Raw genomic sequence first — 5,291 nt, forward strand, 5'->3', positions numbered from 1 at the left:
AAAATTCTTTAAATTGTAAAAATTATAGATAACCCCCAAAAAATATAAAAATTACTAACAATCACCTTTAAATTCTAAAAGTTCTAGATAACCCCCTGAAAAGTCTAAAAACAACGAATAGATCTCCTAGAAATACACAAATTACAAAAACCCCTAAAAAGTCTAAAACTACAAAAAATACCTCTGATAAATACAAAAGGACATAAAAGTTAAAAAATACAAAGAACTACCTGGAAATTTAAATGTTACAAGTAGCTCATTGCAAAAATTAAAAATTACAAATAACAACTTCTAAAATCTAAAAACTAAAAAAAAGCGCTTGAAAAATATGAAATTTATATAGAGCCCTGAAAATAATTAATAACCATTATTAGGGATTTTCTATCAAAAGTAATTGAGGAGTAAGTGACAAATTAAAACTTATTAGGTATTTTCTCCTAAAATTTATTGATATATTTTGTTCATTTGAGCTCACATTAATTAGCAATCTTAATTTAGAAACCTTCTACCAAAAGTTGTTGAGGAGCTTAAGTGAGAATTTCAAAGATATATGAGACTTAATGTCAAACGCGCAAATTTGTTGGGGTTTAGTGAAATTTATCAATATTTCACTTTTTATGGGGAGGATAGGTATTAGCAGTGTTTACACATGAAGATGTTATATTGTTGTAGCATAACTTGATCATCAAATTAAGATGAGAACTAAAATCCTAAATGGATAGAGGAGTCAAGCGAGTCATTATAAATAAAGTAAATCTGGATCTACTATTCTATGAGCAAAAGAGTAAATTAAACTATATGAAAGGATCGAGATGAAAAAGGAAATGGTATAAACCCCGCTTTATATGTAAAAAAAAATTTTATTGTTATAGTGTTCATGTGTCTCTTCTTGCTGAGTTGAATTTAAAATTTTAAAATAAAAGTCATCCACATACTTATTAAGTTATGCATCACTACAAGAAATTACATCTTTAACGAAGGGATTTCCCTTCGTTAAAGAGCTGAAAACCTTCGTTATTGTATGCTAACGACGGGAAAAAATCCCTTCGTCACCCGTCGTTGAAGCCCTCTTCGCTAAAGGGTCACGAAGGGAAATGCTACCCGTCGTTATAGAGTCTATAACGACGGAACATATTACCGTCATTAATATTTACGACGGTAATTATCACCGTCATTACCATCAGTGACGGGGATATTTTTCCGTCGTTACCATCAGTGACGGGATATTTTCCCGTCATTACCATCAGTGACGGGATATTTTTCCCGTCGTTACCATTAGTTACGGAGATATTTTCCCATCGTTGAAGACTAAGTAATGACGGTTGGATACCGTCATAAAAGTCCTCATAATGGGTAATTAGTAACCCATCAACGACGGTGATTTCCCTTCGTTGATGAACAAAATACGGTTTATAAAACCGTCATTGTAGACTATAAATTTCTAATATACATTAATAATTATTTTTTCATTCATAGGCAACTATTATATTATTCTCAACCTGACACTAAGATTCACAACAAAAAAATATTAAAAACACCCAATAATGAATAAAAGGAAAAATAAAAATTTCATTCATTAATAACATCAATAAATAAAATTCCACCAAAATTTCATTCATTAATAACATCAATAAATAAAATTCCACCATCCTCAAATATTCAATACTAATAACAAAAGTTAATATCCTAAAATAACATCAATAAATAAAATTCCACCATCCTCAAATATTCAATACTAATAACAAAAGTTAATATCCTAACTGTTCCAAAGAAAAATACATGAAACTATCTGAAACAAATTAAAATAAAAGTTTGGAGAAGACACATTCTTTCATCTCTAATCATCGTCAAAAAAAGACTCGAGCTACCCCCTCCTAATCTTGCATGGATAGCCTAAAAAATTAAAAAAAATCACATAATTAAGAAATATCAATTAAGCAAATATTATCTTATTAAGTAAAAATCACATTTTTTAGTGCAAGTAGTCAATCATAAAAGTATATAAGAGATTTTACAAAAAATAATTACCTAGTCCTGCACACGTTCTCGAGTTTGAGGAGTCAATGAAGGTGATTGTCTAAAAAAAAGTTCTTGCATAGCTTTCACTTGTGACTCCAACTCAGACATCCTTTGTTGTTGTTGCTCCTGCTCATCTAAGCGTTGGTGAAGCATCTGGTTTTTTTCCCCTTTTCTTCTATAACCCGTGCTTCCAGATTAGATCGACTAGGGGGCGGTCCTCTCAAATCTTTCAAAGTAGTCCTGCCACCAAATACAGTGATGTGACCATAAGATTGCTTCCCCCAGATTTTCTCAACAATCTCAATGTCTGAAAGTGAAGGGTTTGCTTGCTTGACTTGGACAATTTCATCATATAAAAATTAAATTCTTATGTTAATACTATATAATGCATCATTATCAAACTTAAAGACATATTCTATTTACATATTTAAGCTTCTCTTAAAAATGTATCAAGCATTAGTTTCTTAAGAGTCGAGCCACCTTTTAACATAAAAAGATAATCTTCTTTGTAAAAGAAAATTGACAGCTTATTTGAGGAGTGATAAAGAATAGTGATGTGATTGTTTCATGTAAAACGATGAAGCCTTATATCATTTGACGTTGATGTGAACATATAGAAGCCAGTGATTTCATTTCTTTGTTGTTAAGATCATGTTTGGCAACTTTGGATTATAATCCACTTGGCTTACAATCCACAAATGGATTATAAGCCAAGTGGTTTATAAGCCAAAGTGTTTGGTAAATTTAGTAGACTACGATCCACTTAGTGGATTAAAATGACCAAAATACATTTAATGGGATTGGAGAGAGAGAAATGACGCTTGGAATTTCCTAAAATGATGAGGGGTATATTGGTCCTTTACTTGGTTAAACCTTGTGGGTTATAAGCCACCAAAAAATAAGCTAGGTACCCCAGCTTATGTTTTTAATGTCTTATACATCAAAATACGCCACTTGCCAAACATGTCGAAGTGGCCTACAAGCCACAAAAGTGGCCACTTGCCAAACATGCTCTAAGTCTAAAGAAACCGTAGCCCTCGAAGTTCCGTAAAAATCCTAACTCCCATCATAAATGGGCACTTTTACAAAGTAGTTTACTAACCGACTAGAACTAGTATGCATATTATTAAGATCAAGATTGTTATCTTTATACACCTAATTAGCTTCAAGTTCATGCTCACAGCCTCTAAAATTTTCGCAAAGAACTGAAAGTTCAACTTGGAAATTCTGAGATGTTACTACAATTACGAATGGTGCTCCAGCTTGAATAGAAAAACACTCCTTTCAGGTCCAAATATATACTTACCGAGCTATAAAAGCAGATGTTGCTGGAAAATGTGGCTGATGCACTAATCTTGGAGCACTTCCATAGTATGTCATTTTCCACAATGCTCCATGTTTTACCAAGAAGTTATAACTCCTTGGCAATTGATTAAATGGCCAGGGAGTATGATCAGTCCATAGATCAGTTACAAAGACCTATTGAAAAAAAATCACATCTTATCAATATTGACAAAAAAATTAATAGTATAGTGCTTGAATCACATAATACTTTATCCAAGCATTAAATAGACCTATGCCAAAATGCCAGAACCAAGATGACAATGACAAACATTAAAAGGGAAAATCATTAAAAAAGACAACAAAGAGCTAACTAAATGATCAAATCAACCTACACCAGATAGATATACTGTGGCAGTAGCTTTTTATCAACATGATTTTTTATAGGAAATTTCAACAACAGAAAAGGACACCTTGAAAACCAATGATATCAACTTACATGAAAGGCCTATACCAATAAATGCAGTTGAACTAACAATAATTTTAAATTAGCGATTAAGAAACTTTATGCAAGAAAAATAACATAATGAAAATGTAGCATATCTTCTATGCAAAACATTATACCTCAACTAACATTAGCACTAGAAAATCATGAAACCGATAAAGAAAACTTTAACAGTGCATCAAAAATCCGACAGCACATCTATAAAGAAACTAGAATTAAAGACGAGAAAGGCAGCAGAAAATAGAAAATAATGTGGAAACATCAAATCAATTGACAACAGTACTTACATCGTTACTAGTATTGATACCAAACATTTGACAATACAATAACACCATAAAAACATACTGCAAAATTATACCAAATCAACGGGGGAGAAGTCACAAGACTTGGAATGCATTAACATCAGAAGTCACTTGAAATAGCATCTAAGAGCATTCTATCAATCTATACTAAATAGCACATTACTTGAGGGAAGGGCACACAGAATATTCATTACAACACCACCAAAAGCTTCATCCCAAACTTTTTAGGGTTGGCTACACGAATCCTACTCTTCCACTCAGTTGTACTAAGCTCTCTCCTCCACCAAGTTAATCACTGTCGTTTTCTTAACAACTTCTGATCAACATCTCTTAGTCCTCCTTTCTCTGTTACTCATGATTCATAAGTTCTACTAATTTGTGCACACAAATTATCCCTTAAGCCAACAAAAATGACAGCTTCGGTACATAAACATCAATCATAAATCCTATACAAACATTCCATGCGTTGTCAAAGTTAAAATTCCTCATATTTACAACAAACAACATTACACAGTTCACCAATGCAACATATATTAATTAGACTCTCCTAATATATAAGCATCCAGCATTATTGGCAACAACACGAAAATAAGTAGTTTATTGAAAGAAAGAAAAAGAGTCATTTAATCTTGAAGCCACATCGAAGTTTTATAAACATTAGCATTGGAAAAACACAACACTGACAAAATTAACCTTTACCAAGATTACACCTTTAATTAATTAGCAAAATTAACTTAAAAACACTATAAAGGGTGTGAAATTAACCTGATACTCATCCCCAAACTCCTGATTAAAAGGGTGTGAAAATATACCAAACAACGAATTAATCAACGTTGCAGGGGCGACGATTGCTGGGCGACGACGTGCGGGCGACGACGTTGCTGGGGTGACGCCAACGACGGGGGGAAGAGGTTGGTCGGGCGATGACGTTGCTGGGGTGCGGAACGTCGACGACAGCTAAAGCTTGTAGACCTAAATTTCGGGCGTCGACGAGAGAAGCACGAGGCTACTCCCTGAGCGGCGACGGAGCCTAGAACGAGAAAGTGGCGGTGCCTTGGGCTGACGTCGACGAAGGCGCGGGACGAGTTTGTCAGGTGATTTCTCGTTGCATGGCGGACGACGACCGACGATGCGCTAACGGTGAGACCGTGAGCGTACGCGTCGCACGAGAGTTGCAGCTGCAG

The 5,291-nt window shown here is 34.1% G+C and overlaps 1 long non-coding RNA gene across 1 annotated transcript; it reads right to left on the bottom strand.

Annotated features, from left to right (window-relative positions):
* LOC109829428 lies at window positions 2,040-5,068 on the bottom strand. The gene is made up of 3 exons (XR_002244012.1): window positions 4,873-5,068; window positions 3,326-3,498; window positions 2,040-2,259 (listed from the first exon to the last, which is right to left on the bottom strand). It is a non-coding gene; the product is annotated as an uncharacterized LOC109829428 (long non-coding RNA).

This window comes from Asparagus officinalis, chromosome 2 (genome assembly GCF_001876935.1).
Source record: "Asparagus officinalis chromosome 2, Aspof.V1, whole genome shotgun sequence".
NCBI classification, from domain to species: domain Eukaryota; kingdom Viridiplantae; phylum Streptophyta; class Magnoliopsida; order Asparagales; family Asparagaceae; genus Asparagus; species Asparagus officinalis.